At 42.7% G+C, this 19,795-nt stretch overlaps 1 protein-coding gene across 3 annotated transcripts in view; it reads left to right on the forward strand.

Annotated features, from left to right (window-relative positions):
* F13A1 (coagulation factor XIII A chain) overlaps nucleotides 1-19,795 on the forward strand; it is a 155,716-nt gene that overhangs the window by 40,102 nt on the left and 95,819 nt on the right. For all 3 annotated transcript variants that reach the window (XM_046918034.1, XM_046918045.1, XM_046918054.1), the window contains one exon: nucleotides 18,889-19,092. The gene's annotated coding sequence lies outside the window, so the exon portion shown is untranslated. The remainder of the gene's footprint in view (nucleotides 1-18,888; nucleotides 19,093-19,795) is intronic.

The raw sequence follows: 19,795 nt of genomic DNA on the forward strand, positions 1-19,795 counted from the left end.
GTTTCCCTGGCAGTTTCTTGCACTCTGCCTGTTTCTTCAATGGAGGTTCCAGTTGGAAGCTCTCCTCTGCATTCAGTCCGTCTGTCTTGCAGCTTTCTTTAGTCTTGTGCTGTTGGGCAGCCAAAGTTGGGGCTGGAGCACAGCTGGTCTGAGCCTGCTTTTTCCCATTTGCATTGGTGGCTGAAAGGCTTTTTGTGTGCAGAGATAGTGGGAATACGGGCAAGCCTCTGCACCTCTTGTTTGCCTTTGGTATAAATTCCTCCTGCAATTTGTCTGCGGAGTTCTCACCTTGGCTGCCATCATTTTGCAGTCTCTCACCGTATTGTTTATGCTTCCTGTCCAGAGGTGGACATGAATGTTGGCTGATACATTTTGGGGCCAATCTTCTGCTTTTTTGTATAAGGAACGTCTCTTTGAAGAGCATTTCTCTTTGGAGCGATCTTTTCTCCCTGGGGTTTCAAGGAAGTGAGCCTGGTTATTTTCCTGACTAGCAAAGTTGCATCTATCATTGCCATTTGGTTTTGCGATGGCATCTTTCAGAGCAACAGTCGCTGGCTTCTTTTCACTGCTTCCATTCAGGATCCCAGCCTGCCTGGCTGAATCTGCAGAGCTCAAACAGTTTGATAGCGTAAGCACAGCTCATTGATGTTGTCCTGCAGTGTGCCGAAAGTCGGAGCGGTGCCGCCAGTGTCAGAAGCAGTCTCTTTCAGGGGGAAGGCTGGGGCTGGCACAGGCTGGGGGATTGCTCTATTTGCACTTTGTTGGGCAGATGAGTCTTCTGTCCCAAAGCCAAACACGGCCAACTGTAGGGCTTTCTGGAAGTCTCTGTGCAGAGACACCTGTTGTACCTCATGCTTTGTAGCCTGTCTGCCACTTGCAGCAGCGGCAAAGGCGGCTTTTGGTCAATACTCTTCCCTTGTAGAACCTTGCAAGAGCAGGAGCACTGGGAAGAGGTGTTTGTTGCCTTTGGTGGGCTTGTTGCCATGGCATCCCCGTGCATTGTTCCACCCATCTCTATCTGCCCAAACTGCTCCTGACTTTTCTAGCCTGAGTAAGCACTTTGTGTCAGGGTTTCCAGTATAAGAAGAAGCTGTGACAATAGGTTGTCTCTCCTTGCTGAGTAAATGATGAGCTCTCTCTCTGGTTTGGATTTGTTTATCTTTCATTTTTTGTAATTTACTGGTGGTTCAGTGCGACGTCCCGTAGCCCAGCTGTGTTCTGTGTAACCTGTACTTTGTACAAAACAAAGTCCGTGTGTGGCTGTGTTCTCTAAAAAAGGGAAGAATTTCCAAGTAATAGCAAACTTCTACTAGAGCCTGTGTGCATTTAAGGAAGCATAGAACAATATAACAATGTTGTAAAAACTGACTGGAAAAATAGAATCCATCCAACTGGTATTCAGATTTCTTATCTAAAGGAGAGATATTGTCATAGACGTATCAGGCCTCAGGTGGCATGGGCTGGTGGGGGCTGCTGGTCCAGCTGCAGCATGGCAGGCTGTGGGATTGGCAGCAAGGAGGGCTGCTACAGCTGCTTGTGCAGCTTCTGCTGGTAGGGTTTGGCAGGCAAGGAGCAGCAGTGCAAAGTGGGCTCTGCTTGCTTCATCACCTTCCTTGGTACTGCGACCACAGCGTGGGTGTTTTCAATGTCAAAGGGGTCATCCATTGTCAGGAATGATCTCTTTCTGCTCCCCTGCACTTTCAGTTGCATTGTTTTACATTTACGTTTCCCTGGCAGTTTCTTGCACTCTGCCTGTTTCTTCAATGGAGGTTCCAGTTGGAAGCTCTCCTCTGCGTTCAGTCCGTCTGTCTTGCAGCTTTCTTTAGTCTTGTGCTGTTGGGCAGCCAAAGTTGGGGCTGGAGCACAGCTGGGCTGAGCCTGTTTTCTCCCATTTGCATTGGTGGCTGAAAGGCTTTTTGTGTGCAGAGATAGTGGGAATACGGGCAAGCCTCTGCACCTCTTGTTTGCCTTTGGTATAAATTCCTCCTGCAATTTGTCTGCAGAGTTCTCACCTTGGCTGCCATCATTTTGCAGTCTCTCACCGTATTGTTTATGCTTCCTGTCCAGAGGTGGACATGAATGTTGGCTGATACGTTCCTGGGTTGATACGTTTTGGGGCCAATCTTCTGCTTTTTTGTATAAGGAACATATCTTTTAAGATCATTTCTCTTTGGAGTGATCTTTTCCCCCTGGAGTTTCAAGGAAGTGAGCCTGGTTATTTTCCTCTCTAGCAAAGTTAAATCTGGCGTTGCCATTTGGTTTTGCAATGGCATCTTCCAGAGCAACAGTCGTTGGTTTCTTTTCACTGCTTCCATTCAGGATCCCAGCCTGCCTGGCTGAATCTGCAGAGCTCGAATAGTTTGATAGCATAAGCACAGCTCATTGGTGTTGTCCTGCAGTGTGCCGAAAGTCAGAGAGGTGCTGCCACTGTCACAAACAGTCTCTTTCAGGGGGAAGGCTGGGGCTGGCACAGGCTGGGGGATCACTCTCTCCGCGCTTTGTTGGGCAGATGAGTCTTCTGTCCCAAAGCCAAACATGGCCAACTGTAGGGCTTTCTGAAAGTCTCTGTGCGGAGACACCTGTTGTACCTCATGCTTTGTAGCCCGTCTGCCACTTGCAGCAGCGGCAAAGGTGGCTTTTGGTCAATACTCTTCCCTTGTAGAACCTTGCAAGAGCAGGAGCACTGGGAAGAGGTGTTTGTTGCCTTTGGTGGGCTAGTTGCCATGGCATCCCCGTGCATTGTTCCACCCATCTCTATCTGCCCAAACTGCTCCTGACTTTTCTAGCCTGAGTAAGCATTTTGTGTCAGGGTTTCCAGTATAAGAAGAAGCTGTGACAATAGGTTGTCTCTCCTTGCCGAGTAAATGATGAGCTCTCTCTCTGGTTTGGATTTGTTTATCTTTCATTTTTTGTAATTTACTGGTGGTTCAGTGCAACGTCCTGTGGCCCAGCTCTGCCTAACAGAAGGCTTATGATTTCCTTGGTAATATTCCTTCTCGTTTAATTTTAGTTATTCTCCTCTTTAGCTATTCTGCTGTGCTTTGTCTGAAATCAAGTCTGTGTGTGGATGTGTTCTCTAAAAAAAAAAATTCCATGTAATAACAAATTGATCTTCTTCAAGTGTTCCTGATTGCACCACTGGTTCATCCCAATTAATCTGTAGAGACGGTTCCTCCATCATCCCATCCTGCTCCTTCTCCATTTCGTCTGGTCTTTATAGATATCTGGGTGTCTAGGTATGTAGTCTTTCTTGGTGGATGAAAAACTTAACATGAGCCAGAAGTGTTCTCTTGCTATCCTGGGCTCCATCAGAAGAGGGGTGGCCAGCAGGGACAGGGAGGTGATTGTCCCCCTCTATTCTGCCCTTGTGACTCCCCATCTGGAGTACTACCGAACAGTCATGAGTCAAAGTAACTGTTAAAATCTCCCTGAAACTTAGGTGGGGCCCAGACTACTTATTTTGAGCTGCTAATAGAGTCATTTGAACTTATAACGGTGAACTGACTGCAAAGCAGAGCCAGTGGGGAAAACAGGTGATGTAGGTTGTTGCCCTGAGCAGCAGCAGCCTGCCAAGGGCATGGCAGAGTGGTCACGTCTTCATTGCTTGCTCTCTCTCTGCCAGCGTCTGGGGAAATCAGGTCTGTTGCTGCTGCCAGGGCAGGATTTGGGATGTGTGACACTAGGGCCAGCTGCATGCGGCAGTCCCTGCTCTGCCTGGCAATTTCCTTTCTGGTAGCAGGCGTTACCTGAGATGATGCATAGCCATGATTTGAAGGGCTGCTTTTTTCCTGGTGAACACTGACATATTCCTTTCTAACAGTTGTGGTCTGTTGAAATCCTGCAAGATTTGCAGCCTGTATGAGCATGGGTAGAATCTCTGCCATGTCTCTGCTGTCCAGTCTGCAGTGTAGTCTGGCTGGAGGCTATAAAACCTCCCTGTCCTCTGAGATGGATTGTGCATGAGTGCCTGGCTTTCCAGGGCAGTTGCATTTTCTGGCACATGAAGGTATGGGTGTTGTCACAACCTTCTATAATACATTTCAAAGTAGAAGTAAAGTAAATTTTATCATGGTGTGTAGAGTTTGTGTCATATGAAGAAATCATTATTGGAAGTTGATGTGACCCAAAGATATGACTCTGAGGTTCTGGAGTCCATGTTGCTTATTTCTAATGAGCTCCTTATTGCTTTGGCCCTCTCTGTCCACTCTGATAAATCTCATAAGGTAACGGAGTCAGCAGTTTGACTCCCCTTGACAAAATGAGTGTATCTCCCATGACCTTCCACACATCTGGGACTGCAGTGCAAACATGCTATAAGGGAAACCTCTTAGTTTCTGTAGACAGAACGATCAGCAGAGCACGGACATCAGTTCAGAAAGACTTTCTAAAGGATCATAGAATGGTTTGTGTTGGAACCAACATCAAAAATCATCTAGTTCCAAACCCCTGCTATGAGCAGTGTTGCCAGCTCCTGAATCAGGCACCAGCTCAGGCTGCCCTGAGCAACATCGAACGCAGCCTTGAATACCTCCAGGGACAGGGCATCCACAGCTTCTCTGGGCAGGCTGTGCCAGTACTTCACCACTCTCTGAGTGAAAATTTTCCCTCTCACATCTAATCTAAATCTTCTCTCTTCTAGTTTAAAACCATTCGCCATTGTCCTATCACTGTCTACCCATGTAAAAGGTTGATTTTCCTTGTGCGTAAGGAGGAAGCTCCCTTTAAGTATTGGAAGGCCACAATGAGGCCTCTCTGGAGCCTTTTCTTCTCCAGGATGTACAAGCCCAGCTCCCTCAGCCTGTCTTCATAGGAAAGGTGATCTAGCTCTCTGATCATCTTTGTGTCCCCCTCTGGATGGGTCTTTCTTTCATGGTCACATTTAATGACTTCTCTCTTCGGCAAGGACTCTTGGCAAATTGGAAGTACAATCCCAGCACTGTATTCAGAGACCAAAGCAGAGAGTTAAACTGAGAACTGTGCAGCAAGTATTATGTTCCAGCTGGAAAGTTGTCGTTTTCTGGTAATCCTTGCTCAGTGCCTGCACATTGGTGTAGCTCAGGCAGATGCATTAGAAACAGTTGTGGATGCTGCAGTATTGATTGGTTTCAGGAACAGAACAGAAAGTATTTCTGTGAGGGCTTGAAAGCCAGAAATCATTTTGCACTTAGCTGTGGGATGGATATTGCATCTTCTGAGAGCAACCGTGCAAGATAGTGACTGGTTTGGAACTAACATCTCAGGCAAGGCTTACACAGGTGACGATCTCTGTAAACACATCCACTTTTTTTCCCTCCATGATCAAAAGGGAATATGTTTAACTGTACTGATTCAGATTCTGCTCACTGACACCACAACAGCCATCTGAGAGCACCATAGTGGTTTCCCTGACAGGAAGTGGGGGCAGTGAACCACAGGCTGGCAAGTACAGGGTTGTAGGTGAATTTATTTGTAGAACTGTAGAATCATGGTATGTCTTGAGTTGGAAGGGAAACATAAGGATCATTAAGTCCCATTCCTGGCTCCACACAGGACCACCCAAAAATCAGATCCTATGTTTGTGACCATTGTGCAGACACTTCTTGAGGTCCAGCAGGTTGGGGCCATGGGGAGCCTGTTCCAGGGTCTAACAACCCTCTGGGGAGGAACCTTTTCCTAATATCAAACCTGATGCAGCTCCATGTTGTTCCCTTGGGTTCTGTTACTGTCACCAGAAAGAGAAGATTAGAACCTGCCCCTTCATTCCCCCTCATGAGAAAGCCAAAGGTTGCCACGAGGTCTCCCTTCAGTCTCGTCTTCTGTAGTCCTCTAGGAGGGGCTTCTGCTTTTCTTCATACATCTTCCCTTCTAGACCCTTCACCATCTTTGTAGCTTTCCTTTGGACACTCGCTTAATAGCTTTATGTCCTTTCTGTAATGTGGTGCCTAAACCTGCACCTTATGGTGAGGCTATGCCAGAGCAGTGTAGAGAAGGACAGTCACTTCCCTTGACCAACTAGTAATCAGAAGAACATTTCTCCTTTGCTGTTCGAAGAGGCAGCATTAAAGATAGCATTGTTTTTATCTGCTGTATGCATCTCTTTTTATTTGCACATTATTCTCTGCTTCGATTTTGCTTTTATTTCTGTGCAGTTGCAAATGATCAACTAATTGTGGCTGACCAAGTGAGCTACAGTCAGTCAGTCTACTTTTGTGTATGGTTATACATGCTCCACAGGGGAAAAAAAATAAAAAAGGAGGTTTGGAAAAATTCTCCCTGCATTATAAATAAAACTTGGAAGAAATGTTTCTAGGGTCTCCAGCTACATGTTTAGCTCCAAGTCCAGCACAAAAGCCGTATCTTCCACTGGAACCGTGTGAAACATATTCATTTACTGTTAATTCAGTATGTAGTGAGGCAGTGAAAGTTTTTATCCACGCATATTTTCTTTACATATTTGATTTGTTACTTTTCAAAATTTCAGATGAAGATACACAAAGTAGTGTCATGCTTATTATGCAAGTGTTTTAAAGGTAGGGAGTCAATATCTGGGCCAACATGGCTTCTTGAGAGAGGAGAAGCCTCCTCTGGAAAAGCCTGTGTATTTCTGGTGGATGTACCCCATGCCCACAAACACTTTGGAGTGCAGTGGATGGAAACCTGGATGGTCCTGGGAGTGAACTAGATGACTGTAGCAGGAAAGAGGCTTTGGTACCTGGTAGCCAAACTTAAAGTGAGAACACTGCTTAAAATGGAAATCGAGTGTTTTTCAAAATGCATATTCCTGGCAAATAAGTTGCAATTTATTGCCTTATTGCAGAGCAAGGCATTCACAGTGATTCTAAGGCAGTTATCATTGGCATTTAAGCATTGTGACTGCCACTCTGTTGCCTTATAGTAGCAGGAACAAACCATCGAATGATGAATACTTAATGTAAAAGTTGACGTACATCTACTGTGAATCATTTGCTACAGAATTGTAAATAAAACAGTATTTTTAATTTGCTGCCTAGGGCTATTTTAGTATACCATGTATGAGTTATGTCCACAAGGGAGAGAAGCTAAGGCTAGAGTAACCTGGGCTGCAAGCTTGGTATTATGTAATTATACTTTTTTTCTGGTGTGACAGCAGGAGGTGGCTGGGTCAATATTCAGCATAGGTAACCATTTGTATGTCTGTGCACTGAAAGCTAAATGTTTAGAGGTGTCTGATCTAAATCTGTTCAAACTCCTGATTTGTCAGTATCTGATTTGTCAATATCTGGGCCAACATGGCTTCTTGAGAGAGGGGATGCCTCCTATGGAAAAGCCTGTGTATTTCTGGTGGATGTACGCCGTGCCCACAAACACTTTGGAGTGCAATGTATGGAAACCTGGATGGTCCTGGGAGTGAACTAGATCACTATAGCAGGAAAGAGGCTTTGGTACCCGATAGCCAAACTAAATTCAAAGTGAGTCTGTTTGTCTGTTCAAACTCCTGATTTGTCCCCCTATCCTTTTACTCTGCTCTGTGCATGTTCGCATTAAGACATTTGTCAAGTAGGCGGTCACACTATTTTCCTGCTTTGGACTTCTAATCTTAGTCAAGATGAATGGTGCCTTTTCATTTCCTTTCTGCTCCCTCTGCCCCTTTACATTACTTAATATACATCCTCTGAACCCAGCACTGAATACAGACTTTCATCAGGGACCTGGTCTATCTTACAGGGAGAGAACTAGGTTCTGCAAGCTGCCTGAAAATGAGCTTTTGTTTCGTTTGTTTGCTCCCTGTGGTTATGTGATTTCTTAAGACTGACTTTAATTCTGAACTGAGTAGCATCTTCCTTGACAAGTAGCCTCACAAGTTCAAAGCAATGTGCTACAAACTAGTACTGGTATGGAGATCAGTATCTGGCAAGAGTGGCTAAGGCTGTAGAAAAATAGCAAGAAAAGTGTATGCACAACCAGAAGGCCATTTATCCTGCTAGCAGTTCTCCTATGCGCTCATTCAAGCTTATTGTGACATGCCCTGGGGTCTCAGCCTAATAGCAGAAACGTTAAACCTTGGCATTAAGGGAATGGACTGTGTATCTTGATTGGAAGGTTACCCAAGTGGTTTTGTTATTTTTCCTCATGATATTTATGGTGAAGCAGCTGTAGATTTCTAGGAATACATCTTATTTCATTTTCTTCTGAGAATTCTCTGTTATGAGAAGTACTGATTTAAAGAAGCTGTGCAGGAATAAGCAAACAGTAAATTTCTCTGAAATGTTTTCATTCTGTTATTTTTTTTCCAAGTGTTATAGGCATCCAGTATCTCACATTGTTATGGGAAATAGGGTGAAAACAAAGTTGAAGATCGGTTTTGTCTTTTGGCAAGTAATACATATGCATGGGGCTGAAGTGTCTAAGCAGAGCTCAATATCATATCAACTAGGGTTCTTAGTGGGGAAAAGAGATACTTCCTTTAAATACATTAGGAGAAGAGGAACAGCCAGGAGATGTTCATAAAGTTCCTTCAGAATATTCTAGTAGGTATGAAATTCTCTTAAGAGGATCAAATCTTGCTCCTGTTTCATTAGAAAGAGGAGGAACCTGGTCTTCAGTGTCCCCAGTGAGTACTTCCTCTGCTGGAACTAGTGGTAAAAAGTCAAAGACTTCCCCTGCATCCCCTCTGATGTGGTGTGTAGTACATATGTGAAAAGTTCTCCTTTCTCATTTTCGGATTCCTACTGCTTGGATTCAAATGTGAAGTCTCATCCCAAATTGATTCTGTCTGCGTTTCTCCTGAAATTCAAAGTCTATTTGAAGTGGATCTTTCCCAGTTTGAACACTGCTTGCTCAAGCAGCTGACACAACCCATTTCAATACAGTTCCTTGCAGGGTAGCTAAGCCCTGAGGGGGTGACAGTGTGGTAGTGAGCCAGAGCTGCCTTAGAAAACTGTAGTTCTGCACTGCTGCCATGTCAGCTCTGAGCTTTACAAAGAAACAAAATGGAAATGAATCGGAACATGAAACAAAGTTAAGATGTTCCTGATGCTCGTGAAAGAGGCAAGGCAGAGGCCTTTGGCAGTGGATTGGTGATATCAGCTTTTGTGTTTCATTGGTGTCCATCTACCCTTTCTAAGCGTTCATAACAGATCTTTTTTTCCCTGTTTGTGTGACTCTTTCCAAATAGTAATTTCAGGTACTACATCTATGTGGGCTTTTGCAAATCTGTAAGAACGCTCTCTGTTTCTCTGGAGAGAAGCCAGCTTTGGCCCAGCAGCTATTTAGCCACATTAGCCTGTTGAAAACCTGGCCTGATCCCTCTGGCAGGATTTAAAAGCTCATGCTCAGATTTTGCTCGCTGGGTTTCCATTATAAGAGTGGGTTCCTGTGCAGATGGATCAAAGCAGAGGCAGACTGAGCTTGCAGTTACTTGCAAAGTAAGGCTGACTTTATCCTATGAATTTGCAGTATGGAACGCAACAAACTTAAATAGTATGCCATCCTTCATTGCTTATCCTGTTGTGGGGAGCCACTACCTTTTCTGAATATGAAGCATAGGGAGAAAACACCAAAGGGGAAACCAAGCAACATACGCAATGTCTTTATATTCGGTTTTGTGCTGGAACATAGAACTGTTCCCTGCGCTATTATGTGCAAAAGATCATATGGTTGTGTGCAGTTTTAATTTGAACTATCTCACTGCCAGTTATGTTATGTCAATGTTTCAGTGCTCTGCTGAGTCGGCACTGCCGGAAGCAGCTTGTTCCTTATCGCCTGCTGGCAGGAAACATTGCCTCAGAAGGGTGGACCCCGAGCAGGGTGGATGTTGGCCATTTGCAATAGGAGATAATGTCCCAAGGGGCATGTAACAATGTGGTTTGCTCAGCATGTATAAAGCCCAAATCTCATGGCATTTTCCTCTGATTGCTAAGTCCACTGCAGAACAGTAAAACATGTGACACTTAAAAATAGGATATACCCTGAACTATTGCAAATGCCATCTGTTCTCAAAGAAACAACTGGTAGCAAAAAAATAACCTTGGGTTGAAACCTTGCGTGATGTTGCCATTTAAAGTAAGCAGGGTTGGCTTTGTTATTTATTTCTTTATTTTGGGGTGGAGTGGAGAGAGTGCTGTTTGATGGCAACTGAAAGAAAACAGAGATGAACAGAAGAAACCAGAGTGTATGTGTAACAGACATGCGGAGAAGACATGTCATGAAGACTTGTTAAATAGCAAATCTGAAATAACAGTGACACTAGAAGGGACCCACATATTTCTTAAAATCAGCTCATGCAGATGACAGCAGTAAGGTGTCTGCTCACCACCAGAAGATGTTTTCTATGAAGAGTGTCTGTATTACTAGTAACAAACAGATAAATTCAACTTCAGCTCTGTTTCTCTTGGCACTGTTAGCTAGGTTGAGGTGTGAGGCCACAGTGGTGCAATAAAACCTATATGTTGGCAGTCTTATATAGGCCAGAGAACTGAAAATGGGACACCTGCATTCCAGTGGGCTTACTCCTGCTCTGCACTGGTGTGAAAAGCAGCAGACTTGCATTCAAGATACATGCCAAGAAACTGCGTAAGGTAAAGGGAATGAATCTCTTAGTGTTTTCTCTAACAGGGTAGTCATGTTCCAAGTGAGTGTCCTAATCCTGTCAGCCTCGCTGTTTGCGCTAATCCCAAGTGGAACAGCATTGGTGAGGTATGAAAAGGGCATTTTAATGAATAGGCTTGATGGTGATATTTCTAGCTCTTTTTACATCTCCCAGCCCAGGAATAGCTGCAGTGATGTAATGTTGCTATTTAGAATTTTTTCAAAGCGTGTTTTGAGTTTGGTGTCTGTGGGGTTGATGATCTTGCTTGCAAATGAGTGCGCCTAAGGTAAAAGCTGTATGAGTGCATTTTCAGCCTCTGACAGTTGATCTGAATTTGGCTTGCCAAACTTCTGATCTTCTTATTTCAGTCTGAACAGCAGAGGATTGGAATAGCACTAGTTTGTGTGCATCCTTTGTGACAAGGAGCTAAGGGATGGGACACATTTTCCGTAGTGAAGAGGAGCAAAGCAATAACCCACTTGCCACTGTTTTGTCCTAGTCCCCCTGAGGTTAAGATGTTTTGGTAATTGCCCCAGGGAATGAGTAATTATTCTGTGATGTTGACACAGCTACACCACATTCTGACACTCTGGATATGTGTCTTAATTGTACTGCAGCAAATGATTGTGCATTGCCCCACCACAGAGTGACAAAACACTGTGACCTAGGGGGGAAATCTACCTGGAAGCATGAGAAGTGATGTGGCTGACATAGCTCACAGTGGGTGCTAGAACAAACTTCTAATTTCTAAAGTGACAACAAGGGCAAAAAAATCTCTGTCTTATAGGAATATATATATATATATTTTGTCATAAGTAGTTTCATACTGGAACGGTGCAGTCAATTTACCTGCTCCAAGAGAGAGGTAATGTTGAGCCCTGTTTAATGTAAAAAACGCCATTCTTGCAAGCCTAGAACCTAGAAGTATGAGCTGTGTTGCATATGGATCAATTTTAGTTAAGATTTTAATAATCTATCAATATTTCAAAGACAATCTGCTTTTGTCTACCAGCTTTTCCACCTCTTGACAATGACAGTCTTGATCTTCCATGGCAGAACTTCTCTATCTCTGTAAAGTTGAAGTAAAATCTTCTGTATTCTTCTATGTCAGATCAACCTCATTTCTTTCCAGCTGTCAAGCTTAATGCATTTTTAAGGCATGCTCCTACTTTAACATATAGCTGAAGTTGTGAGAAGTGAGTATGTAAAAGTACATACATGTTTACTGTACACATAATCTGTTCTTGAAAGACCTGGATTGGAAACTAAAGTCTGCCATCTCCTTCATTTGGTAGAAGTTCAGCTCCACTCCCAGATTAGATCTAACCATGAAATGCATAGCTTTATGGATCTTTATAAGGGGTTAAAAGAGAACTCTGATTTTAGGCAACGCTAATTTTTGGACTGAAATGTATGTGTTGGCTCAGAGTACATTCCCATCATGAGTTTATATTTTGTATCCTATCACATTTTTCTCTGTGACTTCCACCTCATGTTTGCTATGCTGCCTAGTATTTAAACAAGTTCATTAGTTACATCCGTGCTTTAAAAATATAAACTGCATTTTTCAGGCTATGGACCAACACGTTATAAAACCATCTGTGATATCAGTTGCTCAACTTATGCTCCCAGAAGAGCGTGTTTTACTCAAGGCGACTGCTCTGCACTTATAGAAAAATTAAGATGGTCATTAAGTACCTCAATTCACTTTTGGATATTCCAGCGAGACTCCATTGTTACAGCTTTTATTGTACCTAACCCTGTAGGCTCTTTTTGAAAGTGTGACGGGGTTATGCACTTCTGTCATTCCTTCCAGTTATTCATGTGCCCCTGTGTGGAGTTAGGTAACTTCAAACGCATAACCTTGAAAGCAGGTGATGAAAGTGGGGAATAAAAATTAAATGAAATTTCATAACCTGAGGCTTAGGCAAAATGTCCCTTTGGCTGTTCAGGTTAATATGATTGCCCAGGGAGGTTTCTTTTTCTTGAGTGTATTTCAGACATGCTTCTCCAGCTCTCAGCTCTGCTTGGCTGACCATTTTCAGCCCATCTTTGCCGTTCCATACATGAATAAGTTAAACAGCTAGATATCAAATTAGGAATTTTCTTCTGCTATCAGAATGGTCTCTAAGGAGTGTAAGAATACTTCTGAGAAGAGAAATTATGTCTGTCTGGGTTGAATTTTGTAAACCACGCTGAAATTGCCATGCTGAGGGTTAACTAAGATTGTAGCTCTGTAAAATTCAGCACAGCTTACATAAAAGTGACCTTCTGTACTGCAGGAACACTTTAAATTGGAACGTTAAGGGTGATAAATCTTAGTTATGGAGCTTTTCTCAATTTTAGTCCTTTTAAACGTATTTGATGAGTATCCCATGCCATGCAGGAACAACAAAGGACTCCTTAAAGCAGCAACACTGAATACTGCCAAAAATCTTTAACACTTTCTCATTCCTTGCTCAGCATGCGCGTTGTCTGCCATCAGCCACTCTGAGTGGTGGACAAATAGGTGTGCTTTCTGCAGAGAGAAGGAAAAAGGCAATGCAGCTGGGCTGTGAGCTCTTTAGAGTAATCTGTGAATGTACCTCTTGGCTAATCCATTCAGGTTCTTCAGCTGTGTCGTTTTTAGTGCCCAGAATGTGAGGACTTTGGATTTGTTCAGGAAATCCAAGCGGTTTTGTAGCCTGGTTGGAGCAAAAGCAGTCGAAGCAGTACAAATATGCTGCAGTAGTTCCAGCAATACTGCAGACTGTGTAGAAATCTGGAACCACGTTCCCTGCAGATGTGCAGAGCCAGTGTATAGCACCTGTGCTGTTGCTCACAGTTCTGCCTGCGGGTGTAGAACTCACAGCATATGCCCCACATTCTCTATAGACAGATGCTTCTGGGACATCTTTATCCTCTGTCCAGGCTTCTAAGTATGTAAGCATGAATAGCCACAGTCATCTGTTATCCGTTTGTTTTCTTCTATTTTAACTGCTACAATAAAAATTAGTCAGTTACCGCTGATCATGAACCAAGACTGACCATAAAGACCTGTAGACTTAATTCTTATTTGAACACTTTCCATTTGATGTGTTCTCATCAACTTTGCAAGAATGCTACAATCGGTTTTGACATACATAAGAATAAAAAGCTGACTGTCAGAGTACTGAATCATTTATGACCATAAATTTAATTACGGTACAGATGACCACAGTACTCACCATTTCATTTATGCACTTTGAGCAAAACAGTGTCTGAGAGTACATCCACGTAAATAAGAGCTGACAGCCTCAGTTTCTCTGGCCACACTCTGAGAGCTATGTAAGTTTTCCAGTTCTTCGTGTCCAACCCATGTGGAGCATGGGCAGTAAGAAGTTTGAGTTTGCAGCAGTCTGTGTATCTGAGTCCTTTTGCATCTCCCTGTTGGCATCATGGTCTGTGTCTCTCTTGCAAAGCTGCTGTCAGTCACTCAGAAATGGCTAATTCTACCAGTGAAGTTTCTAGCTGCCCAGAGCACATCTTCTGTTCTTAAACTTAGCTTCTTGCAATTGTGGAAAATTCCAGTATCTTCATGCAAGACTGTACTGACCATCACTGATTGTGTAAGATGTGTTGAAACATATGGAACAAACTGTCTGGTCATGTCCATGTTTCGCTGCTCACTGAACTCTTCTCAACCATCTACTTACACCAGTTACTTTCTCAGAAGTCCTTATCAAGCTCTATCAGTCAAGCAAGACTCTAGGCTCACTTCTGTACTTCCTGCTTTTTTAAAAAGTACCCATTTTCATGTTAAATTTGTGTTTAGGTCGTGGTATGTGTTCTCTGATTCTTTCTTAACATTTTTTTTTACTCAATTAGTATTTTTTACTCGATACTCTCTTACTGGTAAAACATAAAATTAACACACTGATGTGGAAAAGCTCTGTGCCAGAAATGGGATGGTCACTCTCTTAAAGTTATTCTGTTTTGGTTTGTATATTTGTAGAAGTATAGTTGAAAAATTTGTGAGTCTTACATCTTTCACTTCTTAAGATGTAAGTTGCACCAAAAGTATTGCCTCCTACTTATTTCCTTTGAAACTATAATAGCTACAGAGAGTACAATGACACTGTTTGATAGAGTAAATTCTCAGCTACTTTCTTTCAACATAGTCACAAACACTAGCTGTGCATTTTCACCAGTGTTGAGCAAGAGCCTGTGTGCTGCACTCATAAAAATTTGTACTAGCAGAGGTGACCCACAATCACCACTGCTGAAAAACACCTCCCAGTGCCTCACTGTGCTCACATCCAGAGTTTGGTCTCCATAAACATTCAGCAAGTGCCAATGAATGTCAATGGGTGCCATTTTTGCCACATGAAGGAATTCAGTGACACACTTTTGCTTCATCTGCACTTCCATGTCAGACGCCATTCTGTCAGACTGCCCCCCTGGTGCCATCTGTCACATGGCAACAGCATGGAATGGAATATTGGCGGGAAGGTGCCATACACCAACATCTGCCTCTGATATCATGGGTCAAGAGAACAAAATATGAGGCATTACTTCTGAAGTAGCCCCCATAGATTTATTTCTCGTGTTTTGTTTTCTATCACTTTAAAAATTCCCATTTCATAGTGGGTTCCCAGATTGTCATGTGAGTGTATCAGCATCCACAGTAAGATGCAAGTGCCTGTAACACAACTTTATCTATAGAATAGTTGGGATTTTCAGATTTTGGTGGTGTAGCTTGTGGCTGAGTTACCGAGATAGCAAATTTCTTCAGAGTGGAAATATGCTGCGAGGTGCTGTGCTTGGCTGATGAGCTCTCTTGTTTTATGACCGCGTGGACATAAAGCGTAACAGAAATTAAAAAGGTAAGGGAAAGCTTTCCCCCTTCACTTAGCGAGAGATTGTGGTGAAGTTGGCTGGTGCAGTTGCTCCCACAACTGCTGTAGTCACTCTTTAGGCATATGCATGCCAATGATTCTGTAATTGTTAATAATGTTCTCAAATTCATTGCCAATATCATGCTAACCATGAAACAACAGTTTTGAACTGTGTAATATTCTGCACACTGGGAGAAAAGTCAAAAGGAATAGAATCAGAACTCTCCTTGTATTAGCTGCTGAAGTTGCCCAACGTTCACAGAAGCAAATGAGAAGCTGTAAGTATTCCCTTGTTAAGAGGAATTATAAATCAAGAATGCTAGGTCTCAGCTCATGCTCAGATATGCTTTCCCAAAACATATAGTAGTTGTTTCATCCACAGTGTATATTAGAAAAGTGGATTATGGATAAAAAATATTGATTTTTCAATCAAAACTTTTTTTTCTAGTAAAAATTGATTTCCTTGAAATTTAGATTTTTTGATACAAATATCTTTTATAAAAAAAAAAAAAAGTACAAAATATTTTTTCTCAAGTCATTTCTGATCATCTTTGTTCCTTTCCAAATCTGAATGAGGGAAATTATGTGCTTTGATGAAGAGTTGTGAATAGGACACTAGGATGAGATTGAATATGGTGTGGAAGCCCATTTCACTAGAAGTGTTAAGAAAAAATATATTACACTCAGCTCCTAGCCAGAAAATAATGTCTTTGTGTCTTTACAGAGAACCCCTTTTTCAGCCTGTAGCCCACAGTTTCAGATGTTAATAATGACTCTTTCATATTTCTGGCCAAGAAGAGGAAACATTAATTTTCTTACAGAGAACTCACAGCAGCGACTGTAAATTACATGACACGCTGGAAACACAGCAGGAGGTGTTTCCTTCCTTGGACAGTTTAATACTGGGCCTTCATCCCATAATGTATTACCCATATTTAATTTGCATTTTGAGTAATATCATTGTGTCAAATAACAGTGGTGTGGAAAGTATAGCACAGTTTCTCCTGGACGGAGGGCTGGCAGGAGCTCAGGTCTGTGCTGGTGAGCCATCCTCTCTGGGCTGTTGCTTATTCTCTGTAAGAGCAATGAGATCTAATGTCCAGGCTGAAATTTTCCAAGTCTTTCTAGGGGCTTACCTAATGTTTTTTAATGGGATTTATGGGGATTAAATCCCTCTCAGCCTTGAAAATACGTATTCCATTGTCTTTACTCAGGACTATGTCAGAAATTTTGAGAAATTTCTTTTGCTTAACCTCAGGCTATTGTTTAGTGTGTGAGACGTTATCATTAGCAGTTCAATGCTTGTTCTAAATAATCATAGTATCAGATCAAACACTGATGAGGCCCTTGACCAGACCTCCTGGCTTCCATCTAGGGGGGGAAAGACATGTTCAGCTGTGATGTCTGTTTTACCAGATACTCTTTAGCAATTGTGTTTCACCTAACAGAATTGAATGGCAATGACTCTTACTTAATTGGGACAAATTAAGATATTTGCATAATGAGGACTCAGCTGGATCCAAGTCATTAATTGGTGCTTAAGCTCATATTATGAGGGCTGCTTGAAAATTAATGCCTCCTTGTTTATTGTGTTGGCCCACAACATCAGAGGCAGATGTTGGTGGTATGGCAGTAGAAGTCGAACCTTCCCACCAGTATTTCATCACATTTTGTTGCCATGCAACCGATGGTAGCAGAGAGGTAGTCTGACAAAATGGTGTCTGACATGGAAGTGTGTATGAAGCAAAGGGGTAGAACTGAATTCTTCCATGCATCAAAAATGGCAACCACTGACATTCATCGATGCTTGCTGAGTGTTTATGGAGACTGAACAGTGGATGTGAACACAGAGAGGCAGTGGGTGGTGTGTTTCAGCAGTGGAGACAGTGCCATAAAAAACTAGCCACGTTCAAGATGGCTGTGCATAGCAGTCATACCATGAAACGAAGAGCATCTTTATTGGCTTATCCTCAAAAATCAGTTGATTACGGACAGGGAACTGTGTATGGAGCTCAATATTGGCTTCAGCATGTTGGAAACGATGGTGGCAACATTGGAACATTGCAAAGTTTGTGCCAAATAGCCCCATGAATGCTCACATAGGAACAGAAACAGCACTGTATGCAAGTTTGTCCGGAGCTATTGAACCAAAACAAGATTAAAGGTGACAGTTTCCTGGATCACATCAATACCAGTGATGAGATGTTATGTCACTGCTACAAGCCAGAGTCAAAACAGCAGTCCATGGAATGGCGACGTGTGAATTCTTCATTGAGTAAATGGTTCAAGGAATGGCCTTCAGAGCGTAAAGAGATGTGCACTGTCTTTTGGGGGTAGGAAAGGGGTGATCCTTTTGGATTTCCTGGTACCCTGACATACTATTGACTCTGACCACTACATAGTGATGCTAACTAAGCTGAAGGCTTGAACTTCTAGAGTCGGGCCAGAAGAAAACAACTTTTCTCTTGCCACATAACACCAGGCCCCATACCAGTGTGAAGACCATGGAGTACATTGCCAATCTTATCTGGACTGTCCTATCACACCCACTCTGTAGCGTGGATTTGGTGCCTTCTGACTTCCATCTGTTCTGGCCAATGAAAGATGGACTGCATGGGCAACTTTTTCCTAGCAATGACGTCATCATAGCAGTTGTGGTACAGGGGGTTGCCTCTGCAGGTGCAAGTTCTTATGAGCACAGCATGCAGGCTCTTCTTCTTGCTGGTGAAAATGTATAGCTGATGGTGGTGACTATGTTGAAAAATAGTGTTTTGTAGCTGAGAATTTGCTCTATTAAACAGGATCACGGTGCTCTTTGTAGCTATTGTAGTTTCCATGGAAATAAATAGGAGGCATTACTTTCAGAGAGACCTATGTACATATTATTGGAAACTTCCACATAAGTATTAAATGAAGATGCATAGTAGCAAGTGCAAATTTTACTTGTTTATTATTATTTTTATTATTGTTTTTGTTCCATTGTTGCTGTTTTATTTATTATTTTGTTCCACATTCTGTTATCTGCTAGCAACTATTTAGACCAAGGCTTTTTAATACCTTTCTTTTTTACAGCTGTTAAAATGGAATAATTAACTGTTCATCAAGGTGATTCTGTTCAGAGGATTTTGCTTTATTGTTATTAGCTGGCAAAATACATCTTTTTCATGTACTTTTTAAAGTGTAGCGTCTTTCTTCATGTGTGGTTCTTCTGAAAATTCTTACAAAAGCTGTGAAATTGTAGTGTTGTCTGATCTCAGACACCTGGATACTGTTGGTATGAGCTCGAGCAACATGCAGGTAAAGGAGAGAACATTCTTAGGTGCTGCCCCATGTTCCGAGTATGGAGCCAAAATCCAGCCTTTTACTGGGTGAGAGGGTGGAAACCTCAGTGTTTGTGGAAATAGAGGCACAAGAGAGTTAGGTTTGGGGGAAAAAAACCCTCAGAGAAGTGGGGCAGATGCTGAAGCACTCTGTATTTTCTTGCAGAGCAGATACAGAGGTTGGGACCTTCCCCACAGGTACTTGTGCATTTCCAGGAGCTCAGCATCGTGCCAAACCTTGGGGACTGGGAGAACAACTGAATGATGAACTTAACACTGTTACTGGTTTGACTCCCACCTGAACTCTACCAGTGAAATCTATATCATCCTGACAAGAAATCAGCTGCTGCCTGAAACCTCTGACTTTGAGGTAAGCAGAAAGCCACAAGCTTGCACTGCTAAGAGTAGGACTGGTGTGTAATCACAGTGTGTGACAAAACAGTCGAAAAAAAGTTACTGCAGAATGTCTGACTTTGTCCAGATCCGTGATGTCTCTCAAGCATGAAAATCAGTAGCAAGATAACAAGTACTTTTGGTCACAAATATTTTCTCATTGACACTTAGGATCAGGTGCATTGATTGACCATGAATGAGAATGAGGAGACATGGTTTAGAAGATTATATGCACACTTAGAGGAAAAGAATCAGAATCGTTAAGGTTGGAAAAGATCTCTAAGACCATCTAGTCCAACTGTCCACCTACCACCAACATTGCCCACTAAACCATGTCCCTAAGTACTACGTCTACCATTTTCTTAAACACTTCAAGGATGGTGACTTCACCACTTCCCTGGGCAGTCTGTTCTAGTGCCTTGTCACTTCTTCTGAAAGGAAATTCTTCCTGATATCCAAGCTGAACCTCCTCTGGCCTAACTTAAGGCCATTCCCTCTCATCCTCTTGCTCGTTACCTGGGAGAAGAGGCTGACCCCCACCTTGCCACTTCCTCCTTTCAGGCAGTTGTAGAGGACTGTAAGGTCTCCCCCGAGCCTCCTCTTCTCCAGACTAAAAAATCTCAGTTCCCTCAGCCACTCCTCATAGGACTTGCGTTCAGATGCTTTAGAATCTCTTCCAC

This window comes from Gallus gallus, chromosome 2 (assembly GCF_016699485.2).
Source record: "Gallus gallus isolate bGalGal1 chromosome 2, bGalGal1.mat.broiler.GRCg7b, whole genome shotgun sequence".
In the NCBI taxonomy this organism is placed as follows: Eukaryota; Metazoa; Chordata; class Aves; order Galliformes; family Phasianidae; genus Gallus; species Gallus gallus.